We start from the raw sequence: 21,812 nt of genomic DNA on the forward strand, positions 1-21,812 counted from the left end.
GGGACGACCCCCAGGCCCGAGCGACGCGGGACTTGGACCGAAACCCTCGGGAGGGCCGGGCGCCGACAGCTGCACCGCCCCGTCACGTGACGCCGCTCCCGGGCCGCCCCGCGCCTGCGCAGACGGGACCGAGGGGGGGTTGCGGGGTGGGCGGGGGCGGGGGCGGGCGCGGCCAGCTGACTGACAGCTCGCGCTGGCCGGCGCCTCAGAAGGACCCGGCTCTGGGGCCGGAGCAGTGGCCGCATTCCCGAGCCCGACGGCGCCCGCTCGCTCCTCGTCTGCCCGGCCGGCCGGCCGGCCCCCGCCGCGGTGAGAGGGGACCCTGCCAGGGGCCGAGAGGGGAAGGCGTGCCGGGTTCTCCCGGCGGCGAGGGGGCTCTCCGAGGGGCGACAGCTGGAGCGCCCAGGGACCGGCGGGTGAGGGACCGTGGGGTGGGGTCGAGGGCCTCTGGGGTTTCTGCAGGAAATGGGAAGGCGGGGCAGGAGCCCACCGTGTCAGGAGCAGTGCGATACCTGTGGGGGGGAGGTTGGACAAGGTGTCCCCGCTCCCCGGTGGCTGACGGTGTCGCCAGGTGGCTTAGGGATGGAGCCGGTTCCCCCCCGCCCCCCCCCCCGCCCTGCCTCGACTCCTGGAAGGGCGTGCTGGGGAGGGGTGCGTGGGACCGGGATGGGAAAGACATTTGCCAAGTTGTGCTGTGTGTTGGATTTTAAGTTTGCTGTCCCTCTGCTCCTGGGGTGGCAGCTGGGGGCGGCATGGGGGCCAAGGAGAAAGGGCTCAGCTTGTGCCTTCCCAGGGCCCCCTCCTCCCCAGGCTCAGGAAGCAGGAGGAGCTTCGCAGAGGGGCCAGCACTACCGACACAGTGTTACAGGCTGTTTGGAACAGCTGGTTCAGGGTGGCCTGCACCAGCGTCCAGGGTCTTGGAAAGGACAGGATGCGGTCTTTCTGGAGCTGGGTGCGAGTTGCCCCTTGGAGGGGTCTGGGTTTCCCTGGGTTGTACGTTGATTGGATTTGGGAAGAGGAAGAGGACTTGGCAGTGGGCACCAGCCAGCTCCTATGACTGTGCTTAAGTGTGAGGCCAGGGTGCCAGCCTGCAGACTGGGCAGGAACTCACCTCTGAGCTGGCACAGGTGAGGTGCTTGACATGCAGGCTGTCCCTGAGGCGAGTCAGCGTTTGGAGGCAAGCCAACAGCTGTCAGGGACCAGGCTGCTGTAGCCAGACCGCCCTCCAGACCATTGTCACCTAATGCTAAGGTTTTGGGCTCATTTGCTGAGAGGCACCCCCTCCCTCACCCTAAACCAGGGCAGCCAAGATGCTTAACACTGAATTAAGCAAAGAAAAAAAAAATCCAGTTGTATTACACGTGAGCGCTTCTTCCCATCTTTTCACGGTTCTGTTTGGAAGTGTATGTTCTCCCATTGTTCCATCTCTCCCTTGGGCTGTCACTGGTTTTTATTTCCACCTTGTGCAGAAATAGGACTGCTTACGCATTTGAAACACAGGGCGACCGGCTATTGAGATCAGCTCACGATGAGAAAGTTGACTCATAAGATTCTCTTTTTCCATTAAGGAAATGAAGATGGCTAAGGACTCAGGCATAGACACTTTAGCGAGCAGCAGATTAACTTCTTATTTGGTTCTGGAGTACATTCCTGTGTTTTGTTTTGTTTTTTGCAGTGTTTGTCTTTTGTATGGCCTGTGTGAGTTAACGTGAAGATAGTTCATATTACTTGAGAACATAACGACTAAGGCCAATGAAAAGCTACTCGGTGACCTGAGTAAATCACAAGCCTTAAATAACTTGCTTCGGATTTCCAGAGAGTGGAGGGTATCCACAGATATTAGATGTGCTTGTTTTTGCATGACAATAGCTTTGGTTCTTTGAAGGTAAATTGCTTTGGGGTGACCCCAGATGGCTCTGAGGACACTTCTTTTAGGATAGTCTTTAGGAAGGGTTTAGGGTGGGATGAGTCATGCTACATGCCTCCCCATCCTCCCTCAAAAAAGAAAATAATCCAGTTAAAAGAACCATCAGAAGCAGCCTGGGAGGAGAAAACGTCAGGAAAAGTCAACCCTCATGACATGCAAAGGGAGGGGTAAAAATCCTTTTTGCCAATGATAACCCCTCACTTTTACGGGACGGAGTAATTTGCAAACGTCTTTCACACAGAATCTTAATTGATCTTCACAAATGTCACAGATGAGGAAACTGAGGCTAAGTGACTTGCTCAAGGTCACTTAGCTACTAGGGGGCAAAGCAGAGCGTTAACCCTAGCCATCTGACACCAGATGCAGTGGCCCGTCACCACTCTGCCGAGTGGGCTGTGGGAAGGATGAGGACAGATTACACACACATCCCAGGGCCCTAGGGCTTTCCCAGCATCCTCCTCTCCCACCGCTTGCCCCACCTGCTAAGTCAGCTTGGCTCGCAGGTGTAGATTCTCTTCACCACTTCCCTCTATCCCAGGCTTGGCAGTCTGCGCCTACTCAGATTTGTTTAAGTCTTTGAGAAATCTAGTGGGAAGTATGATTGCAGGGAGTGTCTTTTGCCCAAGCGCTCAGTGTTTCCTAATAGTCTAGGTGTCTTCAGCCATGTGATGCAAGAGACCAAAGCAATTCTAGGGAAACTTACCATAATCATTTTCCTTGTCCTCCACCCGGAAGAAAAATGCAGTGGTTGTGAAACCTGAGGAGTTGGCCCAGTACTTTTGTTTATTTTATCCAGTTTTTTATGCATGGCATTGTCTGCGTTATGGTGACACTTTTTTTTTTTTAAAGAGGGCACAGCTGTTCTCATTAGGGAAGAATAAGCTTGAATCCTGTTTTCTCGATCTGAGCATCTAGATCTGAAAAAGGACACCAGCGGAGGTTATCTGAGATGTGTTCCAGCAGGTCAGTGCTACAAAACAGAATTAAAACCAAGGCAATCTTGGGGCACGTCAGTGGACATGTAGATCTGGAATGACCAAGGTGAAAGTTCTCATCTACTTCATGCTTAGAATATCGAGTTCTTTTCTGGGCATCACATTTAATGAAGGACATAGAAAAAAAAACATCAGGCATATTTACTGGAAACTGCTACAGTGGGGAATGAATTAGAGCTGGTAAGCCTGGAAATCTTGGGAGCCATGATTCAGGAATGTCATTTATCAGACTTGTTCTGTGAGGGTCCAAGATCCCAAGAATGAAAGGACAAAAGTTATACTTAAAAAGACTTCAGTTATAAGAACTTTATGGTGTCAGAGTGATCTTTTAAAAACGAAGAATCAAATCATGTCTCTCCCCAGTGACTTCTCAGTAGTCTTGCGGTCAGATGCAAACTACTTACCTGGGTCTACTATACGAGGACTGACTGACCTTCCTTGTTCCTCCAGCTTCATCAATCAACCCTCTCTCACTCTCTCACAAAAGTGCCTCTTTCTTTCTGTGCTTTGTCCAGGTCTAGCTTGCTCTGCCTCAGGTCCTTGCACTGGCTCTTCCTCCGGCCAGATTCTCCGTGGCTGACTCCTTGTCATTCAGGTCGCTGGTCCAGTATCACAGGCCTAGTGGGACCTTCCCTAACAATATAAATAATTTCATCCTGGTCCCCAACCCACTCACTGGTGTTACGGTGTTCTGCTTTCTTCAGAACATCAGAAATGGCCTTATTTGTAAGTGCTCTTATTGTCTGCTCCCCGTTTTACCGTTGTATCAACAGTGCTCCAAACCGTGCCTGCCTGGCACGTAGTAGGTGCTCAATGAATATTTGTTGAATGAATGATTTTTATGACAGACCTTTTCGAAGATGGGAGGGGTTGCTGCATTGGTAGATACTAAACTAGTCGTCTTTTGCTAGAGACAGCCATCCACAGGCTGGCTAGCTGACCATCGGGCAAGAGAATTCAAGCCTTAGATAGACAGTAAACCCAGATCCCTTTCTGTAGGAGTCTCCTAGGTCTGCTGTAACAAAGCACCACAGACTGGGGGCCTTAGAGCAATAGATATTCTCTTACGGATCTGGAGGCAAGACATCCAAAATCAAGGTGTCAGCAGGGTTGCTTCCTTCTTGGGGGCTCAGCGGGAGCGTCTGTTCGGGGCCCCCTCTCAGCCTCTGGGGGTTTCCAGCCATCCTTTCTGTTCCTCAGCTTGCAGCTGCATGACTCCTATTCCTGCCTCTGTGGTCACATGGCCTTCTCCGCACGTGCATGTGCGTGCGTGCATGTGTGTGCGTGTGCGTGTGTGTGTGTGTGTGTGTGTGTGTTTTCACATTATCTTCCCTCTGTGCGTGTCTCTCTGTCTCCTCTCTTCTTGTAAGGACACCAGTCAAATGGGATTTGGGGCCCACCCTATTCCATAATGACTTTATCTTAACTAATTACATCTGCAAAGACCCTGTTTCCAAATAAGGTCCCATTCACAGGTTCCAGGGCTTCGGACTTCAGCGTCTCTTTTCATTGTTCAATTCAATGCATAACACCTTCTAACTTCGAGATCCATCGACCTTTTAAAGGGAAGAACTGGCAGGAGGGGCTGGGTTGTTTTTCAGGCTAAGGACATGGTTTTGGATGTTTGTGCCCCAAGCGTTTGTGATGCTTACAACTCGCAACTGACAGCTTGTGATCTGTGTGTGTCCGAGGTGAGGGGAGGGAGGGTCTGAGCCGTTGAGTGACTTGCCGGAGGTCGTGCAGGACCCGACCAGCCTCCTGACTGATTGCAGAGCCCGTGGCCTCTCCTCCCCTCCCCCATCCGCCAGTGGCAGGCCTTTCTCGTGGCTCCGGCCCAGGTTAGGATGTGGGTTTCTCTGATGGCTCTTCAGGGGCCCTGGAGGGATGATTTCCTCCCTTGGCCTTCTGCTTTACCCCGTCGTCCTTGTGGTAGAGGAGTGGCTCACTGACAGTGAGATAAACGGTGCAGCTGGACACGATGTTCCCAGGTCAGACCTCGCGCAGCTGGTCAAAGCCGGAGGCCACAACATCAGAGAAGTCGCGTTTTTCCTTTGTTGGGCTTTTCCAGTGATTCTGAGGGGCTTTTAAGTAAGGTCTGGAGAACTCTGAGTTGCAGTGTCTCAGATTTTGACCCTGAGAAAGTATTGCCGATGTTCTAAAGATGAGCCGTGCAGGAGTTCGTAGAGAGACTTTTCTGATTTGGGCCCGGGGGGCGGGGGCGGTGAGAGCAGGGCAGGCTGCCAGCGAGATAGCCAACGGGACTGGTCCCTTCGCCTTCAGGACCTTTTTGTTTCTGGCTCTGTCTCACCCAAATACCCAATATCCCCCGCTCCCTTATTTCATTTTTTGTTGGCTGGGTCATACATGCAGACGGTACAAAACTCAAATAATACAGAAAGATGTCCAGTGAAAAGTGGTTTCTGTCACTGCTTCCCCTACCCTCCCCCAGCTTCCCAGTCTCTTCCCCAGTGGCACCATCTCCACCAGTTTCTTCTGTCTCCTTGCAGAGACCTTGCTGTCCTTTGCTGTCCTCAAGTATCACCTCCACCCCGCCCCACCCTGCGGGCTGTGCTCCCATCCCTGCTTTCCGTTCCTCCTTCCTCCGGCCTTTTCAGACCCCTTGCTGTGGGCACCTGAGAGGCTGGTCTGTTCCCAGGTGCTAAGAGCTAATGACAACACCTCAGCCAGGAGTTTTATATGTAGACGGGAGGTGCTTAGAAATGAGTCTGTAACGGTAAAATGTGGGGCTTTCAGGGAAGAGTGTGGGGAAAGAGCTTGTATTTATGGGGCGCTTTCTGGATCGGGTTCCTTGAACTTCAGGGTTAGCCCTGATGAAGAGGTGCGTACAGAGACTCAGGGAAGGAAGGAGGGAGGGGCAGTTGATGGTGTGTTTCCCCCGGGGATCGAGATGGTGTCTTTCCAGCTCGGATTTGCTGTGCCGGGTGCTCTCTGGGGGGTGTCCCTAAACCTCACAAGAACACTAATGGGGGAGCTGCTGATACCCTCCCCGTTTCACAGGTGAGAAAGCTGAGGCGCAGAGAGGCAGAGGCCTCCGTCACATCTGCTTGTAAGGGCAGAGCTGGCTCGCAGCTCCAGGCAGGTTCAGTCCAGGTACCAAAGCTGCGTGTACATGTCGTCTCCCCTGAGTTTGGTGGTATCTTCATAGCTCTCAGAAGGCAGCGTGATCCCAGTGTGGCACACGGGTGAGACTCCATGTTGTGCCCCAGAGGAGGAACCTCACAGAAGGAAAATCTGTCATCCCTCGGGCTTTCTGGGCTCATTCAAGAAATGTTCTCCTGCCTCTAAAGATGCAAAATGACGGGACTTCCCTGGCGGTTCAGTGGTTAAGTCTTCACCTTCCAATGCAGGGGGTGTGGGTTTGATCCCTGGTGGGGGAGCTGAGATCCCACATGCCTCATGGCCAAACAACCAAAACAAAGCAGAAGCAATATTGTAACCAATTCAGTTAAGAGTGAAAAAAAAAAGAGATGCAAAACGAATGACCAAGACTCATCCCACCGTAGGGATAATCTCCAACAAAAGCTGAAAGAAATGGTAAATTCGGAGGGGAGAAAAAGAGAGAGAGAAAAGGGGATTATTTTTTTCTCCTCTTTACCAAATCCACATGCGCAAGCTCGTGCCTGGGTGCAGGCCGTGTTCCTCAGGGACAGCCTTTCACAGACAGGTGTGCTCTGAGGCCTTTGCATCACAGCCTGGCATGAGTCAGAGAAGATGACTCACCAGTAGCAAAAATGACCAATGAGCTGGGGAAAAAGGAGACTCTAGGATCAGCAGAGCAAAGGGAAAATACCAGGGTAAATGAGCTTGGAGGGCTGCCGTGCAGCTGACATCCTTGAGCGAGAGGCTTTGGGAGTAAAGCAGGGAGGCTAAGATCAAAAATAGGGCCCAAGAAAAGTGGGGGAAAAAACCACGCCAGAGAAGAAAACGGAACTGAACTGTGCGTTCATAGTAAATACCAAGACTGAAGTAAAAGAATGAAGTGAGATCAGAACAGTGAAAACCCAAGACCCCTCCCCGCTTAGTTCGTGTGGTGGTGTACAGGAATAGGAAACCCGTCCACGGAGGAAAGCTGGTCTGGTTCCCTCTCTGCTCTAGGAGCGGGTAGATCATGCTGAACTTCTTGAAGCAGCAGGATCGCTCTTAGAACCCCGAGGCTCGGTGTGGGCGATGAAAAACTTCAGGGCCACCCCTGGTCGGGGAACTAAGATCCCGCATGCCGTGCGGTGAGGCCAAAAAGAAAAAGAAAAAGAAAAACATTTCACTAATCTGAAAGAAGAAAGTGAGGAGGACGAAAGAGGTCGTGTACATAATCAAAATCTAATGTAAGGGGAATTAACAAGAGTCCTGTGCCCTGTGGCAAAGACCTCCTCTCTCAGGTCACGTCGAGGGGCTGAAAGCCGAGGGGTCCCGCTAGGTTGAGCCCTCCCGCCTGGTGGTCCTGCTCTGTCCTCGCCTCCGTGCCTGTCGACTCTCTGCACGGCCATCCGAGTGCAGCATCTTTGCAAAATCGGAAACAGACTGTGGTGTTCCCCTGGTGCAAACCCTCCATTGCTCTCCCGTTGTTGCTGGGGTGAAATCCCGACTCCTTAACTTGGCTCCCAAGCCACTACCTAGTGCACGGCCTGCAGCTCTGCCAGCCTCAGCCGGGCCAAGTTCATTCCCACCGCAGAGCCCGTAAACTTGTCATTTCCTGGGGCCGAGGACGCTGGTGGTGGAGGTCTCTCAGGCTGAGCCACATGCATGGGCTTCAGCTTCTAGCAGCCACGCGAAACAAGTAAAGGAAACAGGCCCAGTTAATTTTGCTAGTAGATTTTATTTAATCCAAGATATCCAGAATATTATCGTTGACATATCTAATCAACATAAAAATTATTAATGAGACAGCGTACGTTCTCTTTCTGCGCTAAGTCTGGGATCTGCGTGGTTGGCACGTCTCAGTTTGAACGAGCCACGTTCGCTGGCTCAGTGACCACACGGGGACAGTGGCTGCAGCTCCAACCTGCTAGTGCTTCATTCATAGCACTTATGACGGACCATGATGCCGTCTGTTTACCTCTGTTCTCTGACTTGAGCACACGCTCCTGGAGGCCCGGACTTTCGTTTGCCTTGTCCACGTGGCCCAGCACCTGGCACCCTGTGATGCTCAAGAATGTTTATTGAGTGATCAAATAAACACATGACCGAACAAACGAACTCACCTCCATCCTCTTCCTGTCCCAGAGGCAACTCAGTAGTTAGTGCCATTTGGAGCCTCTTCTGATCAGGGAGATTGCATGCACAGGGTTCCCTGCTTCTTGTAGGTCCCTAACTGTTTCTTCTCGGGACTTGTGTATTGTCAAAGGCCCATCATGATTATTCTTTATTGGGCTTTTTTTGGGGGGAGTGACAGTGATACTAACGAGAGAAGGATTTTCAAAAGGAAGCAGTTAACAGGATTGAGACCCTGGTGGTGTTACTGCTAGGAGTTAATCTAGATCAGGGATTTCAGCTGGGGACGACATCTAGGGACCTTTTGGTTGTCACGACTGGGGGTTGCTTCTGGCATCCAGCGGGTGGAGGCAAAGGATGCTTCTAACCGTGCTACAGCTTGGCCCACAGGACAGACCCCACTACCAAGAATTACCCAGCCTGCGTGTTGATGGAGTCACTGTTGGAAGCCCTGCTGTAGACCAGCGCAGCTCCGCATTGGCTGCGTTTCTGAATTGCCTCTGGTAACGTCAGGGAGGTTATTAGTCTCCAGAAGCTTGACAGGTTCTATGCCGGGCCCCATCCTTTCATTCCCTTGTCTCTCTTTCATGTAAACCGGCCCCTACTTATCATTTATTTTCCTAAAAGGATAGCCCAAACGGGAGCTGTCTCCAGCTAAAGCCCTTGAGATGAAAGCAAATCAGCTCCACGTTTACAGCATGAATTAGAATTCTGCAGAGAAGACGTCTGGAGAGGCCCGTGCCTCGAGAACCACGGATCAATGCACTTGAAGCCCTTGGAGGCCGTTTGGAAAGCTTTGAAGCAGCGCAGCGGCAGAAACCCATCTCTTTTCACCTACGTTGAAATAAACATCTGTCAACTACACTTTCAAACAAACAAACACACACGTATTTATACTCAGAAGCAGGACTGGAGTGCAAAATTACATATATTTCAATTCTTGTTCAATGTTAAGGCCCCCGAAATAAGAGAATTCAGCTCTCATAGTATTGTGCGTAGAAAAGGGATTGATTATATATGTTTCGATTTTAAGGTTTGGGGGAATACTTGCAAATATAGAGTTGTGGTAGACTTGGCAATATTTTTTATCTTTCCCAGTCCTCCGACTAGTTCTGAATAAGTCTGAACAGTTGTGTGTGTGTGTCGGGTGGTTCCCACCACCCCTCGCCCGCTGCTTCGTGCTGTTTTCTCCTGCAGTGTCTTCCCTTGTCTGACTGTCAGGCTCCTACCAGATTGGACCCAAGCGCTGCAGTCTCAGTCTCCCCAGGCAGCATTGAAGGCTCTGCTTCTGGGCTTCCATGCACGTCTGCATCCTGGAATTACAGCACTTGTCCCGTTGCTGTAATCATTTACTTATGTCTGTGTCTTCTTAGATTGTGTTTGGGAAAGGAAGGACCATATCCTCTTCATCTTTGTATCCCCAGGACTTAATCACAGTTCACAGGACATGGTAGGGGCTTGATAAATATCTGTCACGTGAATGACCTGAACGCTACAAGATAGCACCGTTTATCCGTCACGCTGGTACGGCCTCCATCCGAGAAGTGAGGCAGCGGCTCTGTTCTTCGCCTTGGATGGTGAAGTTGCAGGACTCGGCACTGAGCGGAGATGACAAACCGGTCCCGGGGTAGTAGTGGCCCCGCATAGTCCCTGGGTCTCTGTTTTAGTCGCCTGGTGACACTGTGGGCGCAAAGTGTGGGTTCCAGACGCAGCTCTGTGTGCACCGCTGTGCGGCTTTGCTGACACGCCATCCCCCTGTCCCTTCCCTGCCCTGGGTCTCCATTTCCCATCTTAGGGCAGCTTCCACGAGTCTGTGCCTTTCCCCTGAACTTCTTGTCTGCCACCCCATCCCTTTCTTGTCTGTCTGCCAGCTGCCACCATCTTCTGGAAATCTGAAGTCTCATCCAAGCCTAACATCTTGGGGTTTTATTCGAGTAAAACAACATCTAGAATTACGTAGTGCATAACGGTTTTGTTCCTGCTCCTTTGCAAACATCTCCTTTCTTCTTCTCTGTTTAAAATTAATTTATTTTATTTATTTCATTTTTGGCTGTGTTGGGTCTTTGTTGCTGCGTGCGGGCTTTCTCTAGTTACGGCGAGCGGGGGCTACTCTTGGTTGTGGTGCGTGGGCTTCTCATTGCGGTGGCTTCTCTTGTTGCGGAGCACGGGGCTCTAGGCACGCGGACTTCAGTAGTTGTGTCACGCGGGCTCATTCGTTGTGGCTCACGGGCTCAGTCGTTGTGGTGCACGGGCTTAGTTGCTCCGCGGCATGTGGGATCTTCCCGGACCAGGGCTCGAACCTGTGTCCCCTGCATGGGCAGGCGGATTCTTCTTTTTTTGTCACCATCATAAAAAATCATTTATTAGATGCCAAGTTGCACATCACATAGACAGTAACTACTGCCCAGTGAGAGCTTGAACTCTAGAGCTAAGACTGATGAGAATATACCAAAAATTATAAAATCAAAACATTAAACAAGGGCTTCCCTGGTGGCGCAGTGGTTGAGAGTCCGCCTGCCGATGCAGGGGACACGGGTTCGTGCCCCGGTCCGGGAAGATCCCACATGTCGCGGAGCAGCTGGGCCCGTGAGCCATGGCCGCTGAGCCTGCGCGTCCGGAGCCTGTGCTCCGCAACGGGAGAGGCCGCAACAGTGAGAGGCCCGCGTACCGCCAAAAAAAAAAAAAAAACATTAAACAAATAGCACAAGTGCTTCCAACAAACATATTACGTCTAAGGTATCCAAAGGAACTAGAGATTGCAGCATATTCTCAGGTTTATATACCTGTATATTTATGTCATATCCCCGCACCCCCTAGACTGTTAATAGGATGGATGTCAAAAGGAAGGATGTCAAAAAATACACGGCCTGTAGTCAGACAGGCCGTGAAAAGATGGGTCATGGTCACCCTGATACCAGATCAGTAGCTCTCTCAATCTACAAAACTAAAACAGAGGAATATACACCCTTCTCATGAAGATCATTTAGTTACTTTTTAAACAGATGTCCAGGCAAAAACACTTCCCAGTGGAAATCCTATAGGCTTAACAAGTTTAATGAACAATTTCAAATAGACTCTTTATTCAGATAAATACAACCTGCTTAGTACACGTATGCAGTAAACTGGCAGAGTACTTTGAGCAGAATCTGCAGTATCAGATTGCATGACATGCTGCAGTCGTCAGAACAATGCCACTTGATTATATGGAATCGCAGGAGTCAAAGACTCGAAACAGCATTTGCTGTGAAATGTCACTTGTGTTTAGTTTTAACTCCCTGAATGACTGGGTTAGCCATTTTCTATGTTAAATGCAGCGATGTGGACAGACTATTACCTACTGCAACAAAGCTGTAAACAAAACTATTTTGAGTTCAACTCCTTCAAGAATAACAATTAAATTGCACAGTTTCTTTAATTACAAAACGTAAACTGTTGACATCTGCATGCTACTGGAATAATGCTGGTTCATCAGTGATGGATGTTACGTAACCTGATAGTCCAGGAATCACATTAAGGACTTTGATACACATTTTCATCACTGCATCAACAACAAAACCCAAGAAATTTGTTCAACAGTTGAATTCTTCAGTACAGAGTTTTCACTCCGCCTGTGTCAACATCCATGCTGCGAAAGGTCGTGAACCAACCGTACCTAGCAATAAATTCCTGCCTTTAGTTTTTCATCACTATATATATGTATTTTTTGTTTTGTTTTGTTTTTGTTTTTTTGTTGTTGTTTTTGTTTCTTGCGGTACGCGGGCCTCTCACTGTTGTGGCCTACTCCCGTTGCGGAGCACAGGCTTCGGACGTGCAGGCTCACGGCCATGGCTCACGGGCCCAGCCGCTCCGTGGCATGTGGGATCTTCCCGGGCCAGGGCACGAACCCGTGTCCCCTGCATCGGCAGGCGGACTCTCCAAACCACTGCGCCACCAGGGAAGCCCTTCATCACTATATTAACTTTCATCCAAGTATTCATTAAAACTGACATGGTAGGATAACGATGTCTCTGAATTAATGACCATCTGTGGCATCTGTCAGTTAACACTGTAAACAGAGGGTGAAAAAGCCGTCAGCATAAAAATAGCACGGGTCTCACTGACGGGCACTGACCGCTTCCTTCAACTCCCTGTGCTCAGAGCAGCTCGAATTACATCCAGCAAATGGATTTCGATGCAAGTGCCCGATAAAGCAACAACTGAAAATATGCCTCTTTCACAGTAACTGAAACTCAGGGATTTTATTTTCCTCTGCATACCAATCATTAACAATATTACACCGAAAAGGCATTTTAATTACACTCACGTATATATTAATGTCTTCGTAAAAGATATTTTTCTAATCTTTTATGGAGACTGTCTTTCTACACGATTCTAAGCACCTCAGACAGAGAGACTTGCTGAAGAAGAACCTATAGAAGACCTCGCTTTTTTAGTTGAGACTCCGAAGGCCCGGCAGACTGGTGTCCTGTACCCGAATGGTGGAGACATCGGAAACAATGAGCCAGGTGTGACTTTGACATACAGAGCACAGGGTCTCAACTGTGGATCTGCAAACAAGAAGCAAAAGAAGAATGAGGAAGGGGGGAAAGGAGTGGGTGAGCTGGGTTAGGGCTGCTGGTTTCCCTTTTCCTCACCAACGGTATCTTCGGCCGGCAGATTCTTAAACACTGCGCCACCAGGGAAGCCTCTCCTTTATTCTTTTTTCTCTTTTTTTTCTCGACTGTGCCACGCAGCTGATGGGATCGAACCCGTGCTCCCTGCATTGGAAACTCGGAGTCCTAACCACTGGACCGCCAGGGAATTCCCAGTTCTTTTATTATTATTTTAAAATCGTTCAGTTTTTTTTTCCTGAAGGCCCTGAGTAACTAATATGAAAGCCTAGGATTTGTGGGTGAAAAGTGCTAAACCCTTCTTCTTTGCCTGTCTCTACTGAAATAGGAATTAGAAAACTTCTTTAAATGCTTTGGAATAAATGTCACATTGCTAAATCAGACGTTGCCTGTATCACTTCCAAACAGGAAGACCTGTAGCTCCGGTAGGGATTGGTGAGGGAGGCTTAATCCACTCCAGTGGTTGACGGCTCTTTGGAGCGTCCTTATCTGTACCCCAAATGAGCACAGTTACCTACTTGCCCTACAGCAAGGCTGTGGACTCAGACTCTGCTGGGGCTTATCTAGACTCTCGTATTTAGCTCTATGGCTTTAGACAGCTACTTAAAAATATCTATCTAAAAAGCTCTTTACACAGCTTTTCTAAGCCTTAAAGTTTCTTCAGCTGTAAAATGGGGATAATAATAACCTAGCTTCTGTGTTACAGGAGAATGAAATCAGGTTCTCAGCACAGAGCACTTAGCTTAGGGCCTGGCGTGTCGTGAGCATACAATGAGTATTGGTTGCAATTATCAAAAAGTACTAAATAATAGTAATAGGAAAAGAACAGTCCAAGTCAGCTTGGCTTTCTCACGCCATTGTCGTTGGCGGAAGCAGCATTAGGGAGCGGTGGCTTTGACCTTCTAGAGAGAACGTCACACCGGGAACCACAGCAGGACTCAGGTGTGGCAGGAGGTCTCAGGTGAATGCGTGAGAGGTGGGAGCGGTGACTCTTTTGAGATGTCTGGAAATGCCATCTTTTTATTCAAATTAAAATTTGCCAGGGGGAGAAAATTTTTAGAAAAATGTGATTGTGTATCGCTTCTATCATGGCTGGTATAAAACTGTTTAAAAGGTTTGGTGGAAGACTCTCGTTTCACATCTCAGACCACTCTGTAGAACTGATGATACTCTGTCGTTAGATCCAGCGTTGAAACCCACCATCACCCCACCCCCGTCTCCCTCTCTGTGTCTCTTTTGCTGTCTCCGTCTCTCTCACTTTCTTTCTGCCTCTGTCTCTGTCCGTCTGTCTCTCCGGTCATTGGAGCAACCTAGCAAGTACGGTCTGGTTAGAGGCCCTTGATGAGATGACACTTTCCTCCATGTCATGTTTTGGGGGATTCTGAGGCCAAAGGCACGTGGGATCTCTTATGTTAACACGAAGAATCTGGAATGGGATTTTAGGAATACACTCACATTTGCTCCATAAGGGGGGCAGCAGTGGGGAATTGGGGGTAAATCACTTGAGGAAAGAACAAGCAAAACCAGCCGTGGATGTGGCACCCTGGAAGCAGGCATCCTGTCTCATCCCAGCAGGGCACCCAGAGCCATCGCCCCTGGTTCTCCTGAGCCCTGGGCCTTGGGTGGAAAGACGGGCCGATGGCCAGCAGAGGTTTGGGTCAGGCTGTGGCCCAGCACAGAGAGTGTGGCCTCCTCCCCAATCTGCCCTGCATGACTGACGTGTGTTAAATTGCCTGAAATGCCTTACAGGGACCTTCGTGCCTTTAGAAAGGCGTGAACGTTTCCCCATCTCTGTTTCCTAAAAACCACAGTGTCTCAGAAAGAAGAAGGCTTGTCTCTTCTCCTCGTGGACACTCGACGAGGTCTCTGCAGCTCAGCGCCTTTGTCCAGACAGTAGCGAGGAAGCTGGGTCCACAGCGTGAGCTGGGAGGAAGGAGGTGACCCCGGGCCCAGAGTGCACCTCAGGGGCCACAGGTCCCCAGGAAGGGGAGGTGGTGGGCTCCTGTGTCACCCGGTCCAGGCTTGCAGGGAGGTGACTCAGAAACCAGGCCCCAAGGGGTAGCTTCGACTGCATTTACTGTCCGTGGTGCAGAAGAGTGAGACCCCAACTCTCCCAGCAGCTCTGGAATCAGCCTGTCTCCTGCCACCACCAAAAGGCAGTGCTTCCCTTAAAATAGGAGGTGTTCCTCCCCAGTCATGGGCGTGGTCTGTAACAGACAGACGCGTTCCTGGATGTTTCCTTGACAGGAAAGAGTGGGTGGAGAGGAGGCCAGGGCTGCCACCCAGCTCCTCCCAGAGCTGCAAGGGGCTGTCTTACTTTGCACAGTGAGCCGGTTCTCTGGGGAGACAGTGCTTGTATTTGATACTTCAGCGGAGGCTCCGTGACTGTGTTTTAACAGTGTAGTGCGGGGGCTCTTGGAATTGAGCCCCGCTTCAAAGGTTCAGTGACCCTAAGTCATTGTCACCGCAGAGAGGGGACCAAGTCCTGCCCTGCGCGTGTGTGGAGGGGGCCTGTCCTTCAGCCCCTGCGGGCTGCGTTGACGTCAGACCTGTGGTCAGCTCACGAGGCTTAATGGAGCTCCTGTGGGTTCCTGACCTTGATCCTCAAGTCCAGCTTGGGCTTTTAAAAAATTATTATTATTATTGTTTTTGCGGTACGCGGGCCTCTCACTGTTGTGGCCTCTCCCGTTGCGGAGCACAGGCTCCGGACGCACAGGCTCAGCGGCCATGGCTCACGGGCCCAGCCGCTCCGCGGCATGTGGGATCTTCCCAGACCGGGGCACGAACCCGTGTCCCCTGCATCGGCAGGCGGACTCTCAACCAGTGTGCCACCAGGGAAGCCCAATGGGCTTTTGTACTTGTCTCGGGCCCGTGGCTGGACCCCCAGTGGGTGAGGCACATCTTCCAGTGGCATCCACCTGCAGTAGGGGTTAGAAGGGAGATGTTGGCCGGCGATGGGGAGCCGTGTGCAGCCCTGGGGCAGCGAGCGGGCCCGTGTGCTGACACTGCCGCGTCTTTTAACTTTACTGTCGTGACTTTGGTCTTTGTGCTTCCCGGAGAGAATCCAGTAGGAAGCATTTCTGTGAGATTTTCTCTCATTAAACCTTTCTTACCATGTGTCTTCACTGTGCAGCCACACCTGTTACACGTGGCTATTCTGCCAGTGGTTTCTTCCCTGTTCAGTTTTAAAACAAAACTGACTTGATCCAGAGTAGCTTCTACCTGCTTGACCCCTTCCTCCATGCAGACAAAGGATGAAAAATCACAGAAAAATGAGGGACTCTGGGATCGAGGACTCCCCCCCATCCTCCACCTCTTTTTTCACGTGTCTGACCCTGTCTACCTGCAGAGGAAGGACAGCCCACGTGTAGGGAGGTGCTATCCTTTAAGGTCAGCTGGCACGGAGATTGAAAGGACTGGTTTGGTTGTTCACGTTCTCTAGGGATTCAGGTTCAGAACCTGTTTGTCAGGAAGGGTGTGTGGTTCCAAATGGACACCTGGGAGGCATGTGGACACAGGTAGCCACCGAACCAAGAAATCTAGGACACGCGCTAGGCTGGATGACAAGGGAATGTCAGCCATGCAGCTGAGGGGTCTGGGGTCTCTAGGGCCCCGCTTTTTATAAGAAAAGGGAACTACTATTTACTTAGCCCTTGTGTGGGGCACTTGGCTGGCTGCTTCCACCTCTTTTTTTTTTTTTTTAAATTAACATATAGTAAAATTCACCCTTTTTTTGGAGTACATTTCTGTGAAATTTAAAATACATATAGATTTGTGTAACCACAAATTCAATTAGGAGGCAAAACGTTTTCTTCATCAACCCCGCATCTCCCTTGGGTTCCCCCTTATTGCACCCCATCCCTAACTCCTGGCAACCCGCACCCCCTTCTTTTGGAGCACATCTTATAAATGGAGTCTTGCCTTAGGTGAACTTCTGAGGACCGTCTTTCACTCAGCATCACGCATTTGAGGTTCACTGAGGTGTTACGTGTGGGAGGATTTCATTGCTGAGAGGTAGGCTCTAGTGTGGGTACACCGCAGTTTGTTTAGTCATTCACCCACAGGAGGACATTTGGGTTGTTTTCCGTTTGGGGCGGTTATGAATAGAGTTGCTAGAAACATTTGCGTACAGAATTTTGTGTGAAGCCAAGTTTTCATTTGTCTTGAATACATATCTAGGTGTTGCTGGGTTATGTGGTAAGTATATGCTTAACTTTATAAGAAACTCCCCACATCTCCCACGCAGAAGAATTCCAGATGATGTGTGTAGATCCTCTACCCTGAAGGACTTGGAGCCTAACTCCCTACTCCTTAAGGGGGTGCTGCGTGAAGTGACCTCCTTCCAAAGAGCACAGTTGGGAAGGGGAGATTAACAAAAGAGCACTTTCCAGTGGGGAAGCCTGGTAAGTACGACCTCAGCCTGGTGATCAGGGTCAACGGTGAGAAGTCAAGTTGGTGGTATGTGACTTTGAAATGATGTGGTGAAAACGGCACTTTGCCTCTGTGGTCTTCCTCCCCAAAACCCATGACCCAAGTCTAACCATGAGAAAAACACCAGAGAAATCCCCACTCAGGCACATTCTGCAAAATACCTGACAAACACTCAAAGTTGTCAACGTTATCAACAGCAAAGAAAGTCTGAGAAACTGTCATAGGCGAAAGGAGTCTGAGAAGACAGGATGGTAGTGTCATGTGGGATCCCGGAACAGAAAAAGGGCATCAGGACAAGACTGAGGAAATACGGATAAAGTGCGGACTTCAGTTAATGAGAAGGGATGAATAGCAGTTCACGAATAATGACAAATATACCTAATTAATATAAGATGTTAACGGTAGGGGAAACTTGATGTGGGGTATATGCGAGGTCTGTACTATCTGTGTTACTTTTCTGTAAATCTAAAACTATCCTAAAATTGAAATTTTTTTTTAAAACAACAACAGCAACAAACAAAGAGAGCTGCCAAACCATTTTGCATCCCCACCAGAAACATAGAGTTCCAGTTACTCAGCATCCTTGTCAACACTTGATATTATCAATATTTTTTAATTTTAGCCATTTTAGCAGGTGTGTAGTTGTGGCTCATCATGGTTTTAATTTGCATTTCCCTCATGGCTAATAATGTTGAACACCTTGTCATCTACTTATTCACCAGCCGTTTCATCTCTGGTGAAGTGTCTGTTCTTTTTCCCATTGTTAGGTTGGCTTCTTTGTTTTCTTTTTTTTTTTTCTTTTTTATTTTTTTTGCGGTACGCAGGCCTCTCACCGTTGTGGCCTCTCCCGTTGCGGAGCACAGGCTCCGGACGTGCAGGCTCAGCGGCCATGGCTCACGGGCCCAGCCGCTCCGCGGCATGTGGGATCTTCCCGGACCGGGGCACGAACCTGTGTCCCCTGCATCGGCAGGCGGACTCTCAACCGCTCCGCCACCAGGGAAGCTGGTTTCTTTGTTTTCTTACTGTTAGGTTTTGAGAATTCTTTCTGTTTTCTGAATACAAGTCCTTTGCTGGATATGTGATTTGCAGATATTTCCTCCTAGTCTGTAAGTTGTCTTTTCATTCTTTTAATAGTGTTTTTCACAGAGCAAAAGGTTTTAATTTTTGTGAAGTCCAGTATATCACCTTTTTCTTCTCTGGATAGCGCTTTCAATGTCATAGTGTCTAAGAACTCTTCACCTTGTTTTATTCTAAAACTTTTATAGTTTTGTTTTACATTTGGTCTGGGATCCATTTGAGTTTATTTCTTATAAGGTGTGAGTGTTAGGTCAAGGTTTTTCTGTTTATTTATTTCTTTGTTCATGGATGTCCAGTTGTTTCAACACCATTTGTTGTTGAAATGACTGTCCTTGCTCCATTGAACTGCTTTTGCATCTTTGTCAAGAATCAGTTGGCTGTACTTATGTGGGGCTGTTTCTGGATTCCATCCTGTTTCATTGATCTGTGTGTCTGTCACCCACCTCCATGACACTGTCTTGGTTACCATAGCTATTATAGTAAGTATGATTAAAATCAGAAAGTATGATTCCTGCAACTCGGTTTTTCTCTTTCACAGTTGTTTCATGTATTCTAGTTCCTTTGTCTTTCTATATACATTTTAGAATAGGTTTGTTTATATCTACCAAAAAATCCTGCTGGGATAGGAATTGCATGAAACCTGTAGATCAGTCTGGGGAGACTGGACATCTTTACTGTGTTGAGTCTTAACAGTCCTTGAACACGACAGTTATTTTCTTTATTAAAGTCATCTGTGGTTTCTTTCATCAGTGTTTTGGATTCTTTAGCACACAAGTACTGTACATGTTTTGTTAGATTTTTGCCTAAGTAGTCACTTTTTCAAGTTAATGGAAATGCTGTTCAGTTTTTAACTTCAATTTCCAAATGTTTGTTGCTAGTGTATAGAGATATGATTGAATTTTTGAGTTAACCTTGTATCTTACAACGTTGTTAAAGTCACCTATCAGTTCTAGGGCTTTTTAAGGAAAGATGCCTTGGGATTTTCTACTTAGACAAGATGTCATCTGTGAATGGAGACAGGTTTATTCTCTTCTTTCCAGTATTTTTTTCCAATGCCTTTTAATATCTTTCCCTTGCCTTATTGCACTAGATGGAACTTCCCATACTGTGTGGAATAGGAATGGTAAGAGCAGATATTCTTGCCTTGTTCCCAGTCTTACAGGGAAAGCATTCAGTCTTTCACCATTAAGTGTAATGTTAGATACAGAGTTTTGTTTGTTTTTGGCTGCGTTGGGTCTTCGTTGCTGCGTGCGGGTTTTCTCTAGTTGCAGCGATTGTGGGCTACTCTTCATTGCGGTGGCTTCTCTTGCTGCGGAGCATGGGCTCTGGGCACGTGGGCTTCAGTAGTTGTGGCTTGCGGGCTCTAGAGCGCAGGCTCAATAGTTGTGGCACACGGGCTTAGTTGCTCCACAGCATATGGGATCTTCCCAGACCAGGGCTCAAACCCATGTCCCCTGCACTGCAGGTGGATTCTTAACCCCTGCGCCACCAGGGAAGTCCCAGAGTTTTTATAGATGCCCTTTATCGGATTGGGGAAGTTCCCTTCTATTCTGTTTGCTGAGAATTTTTGTCATAAATGGAGATTGAGTTTCGTCAAATGCTTTTTTGTTGCTGTTGCTTCAGTTGATATGATCATATGATTTTTCTTCTTTAGACCGTTAACACAGTGGATTACATTGTTTGATCTTTTTCGTTATATCCCCAGGATAAACTCCACTTGGTTATGATGTATGAAATTCTTTTCACATGATGCTGTATTTGACTTGCACGTGTGTTCACGAAGGACATTGGTTTGTCATTTTCTTGTACTGTCTTTGTCTGATTTGGTAGAGAGTGGTACTGGCTTCATAAAATGAAATGGAAAATGTTGAATTTCCAAGAAGAGATTGTGTAGACTTGACGTTGTTTCTTCTTTAAATGTTTGGTTGCCTTTACCATGGAAACCATCTGGACCTGGAGTTTTCTTTTCTGAAAGGTTTTAAACTATCAGTTTAATTTCTTTAATAGTTATGGGACTACTTAGGTTATCCGTTTCATCTTAGGTGAGTTTAGGTAGTTTGTGATATTCAAGGAATTGGTCCGTTGAATCTAACTTGTCGCTTTGTGTGTGTAGAGTTGTTTGTAGTTTGCCCTCATCATCCTTTGAATGTCTGCAGGATCTCTGGTGATATCCCCCTCTTTCATTCCTGATATCCGTCATTTGTGTCTTCTTTTCATTGATCTATCTTGTTAGAGGTTTATCAAGTCTAGTGATCTCAAAGAAGTTTTTGGCTTTATTGGTCTCTCTTTTTCAACGTCATTGATTTCTGCTCTTCCTTATTTCCTTATTTCTTCTTTTTGGGTTATTTTGCCCTTTTTTTCTAGTTTTTAAGGCAGAAGCTTAAATGATTGATTCGATGCCTTTCTCTTTCTCTAATGTAAGCATTTTGTGCTATAACTATCTCTCTAAGCACTGATTTAGCTGCACTTAACAGGTTTAAATATACTGCATTTTCACTTTCATTCAGTTCAGTATGTTTTCTGACTTTCCTCGAGACTTCCTTTTTGACCAGTGGATTATGTAGAAGTATGCTGTTTAATTTCCAAATGTTTGGAGATTTTCCTGTTATACTTCTTATCAGTTTCTAGTGGAATTCCCTTATGGTCAGAGAACATACTTGGTGTGATTTCAGTTGTTTTAAATTGACTAAGGTTTGTTTTGTAGTGCAGGATATCTTGGTGAATATCGCATGTGCGCTTGAAAAGAATGTTTATTCTGCTGATTTTTGGCGACCTGTTCTATAAATGTCAGCTATATCCAGCTGGGTGAGGTTACTTACCCGCCCTTCTGCATCCACGCTGATTTTCTGTCTGCTCGCTCTATAGATCACTAAGAGAGGAGTTTTTAAAGTCTCCTACTTTAATTGTGGATTTGTCTCCTTCTCCTTTCAGTGTTGGCAGTTTTTGCTTCATGTATTTTGAGACTCTGTTGTTAGGTACATACGTATTTAGGATGATTATATCTTCTTAATGAATTGAAACTTCTATCATTATGTAATGTTCCTTTTTATTTCTAGTAATTCTCTTAGTTCTGATGTGTACTTTGTTATTAATAGAGCATTTCAGCTTTCTTTTGATTAGTGTTTGCATGGTATATCTTTTCTCTACCCTTTTATTGTTAATCTACCAATATAACTATATTTGATGTGAGTTTCTTGTAGACAGAATATACTTAGGTCATGTGTTTTTATCCATTCTGGTCATCTCTGTCATTTAATTGGTGTGGGGTTTTTTTAAAAAATATTTATTTAATTAATTAATTTATTTTTGGCTGCTCGGGTCTTAGTTGTGGCACGTGTGCTCTCTAGTTGAGGCGCACAGGCTCAGTAGTTGTGGTGAAAGCTTAGTTGCCCCACGGCATGTGGGATCTTAGTTCCCCAACCAGGGATCGAACCCACGTCCCCTGCATTGGAAGGTGGATTCTTTACCACTGGACACCACGGAAATCCCTAATTGGTGTGTTTACACAAGTTACATCTAATATAATTATCAATATGTTTGGAT

At 47.9% G+C, this 21,812-nt stretch overlaps 1 protein-coding gene across 2 annotated transcripts in view; it reads left to right on the plus strand.

Moving 5' to 3' along the window:
• Positions 1-161: 161 nt before the first annotated feature.
• Positions 162-21,812, plus strand: part of KIAA0513 (KIAA0513 ortholog) — a 59,406-nt gene continuing 37,755 nt past the window's right edge. For both annotated transcript variants that reach the window (XM_067720662.1, XM_067720663.1), the window contains exon 1: positions 162-309. The gene's annotated coding sequence lies outside the window, so the exon portion shown is untranslated. The remainder of the gene's footprint in view (positions 310-21,812) is intronic.

This window comes from Pseudorca crassidens, chromosome 20 (assembly GCF_039906515.1).
Source record: "Pseudorca crassidens isolate mPseCra1 chromosome 20, mPseCra1.hap1, whole genome shotgun sequence".
Lineage (NCBI taxonomy): Eukaryota > Metazoa > Chordata > Mammalia > Artiodactyla > Delphinidae > Pseudorca > Pseudorca crassidens.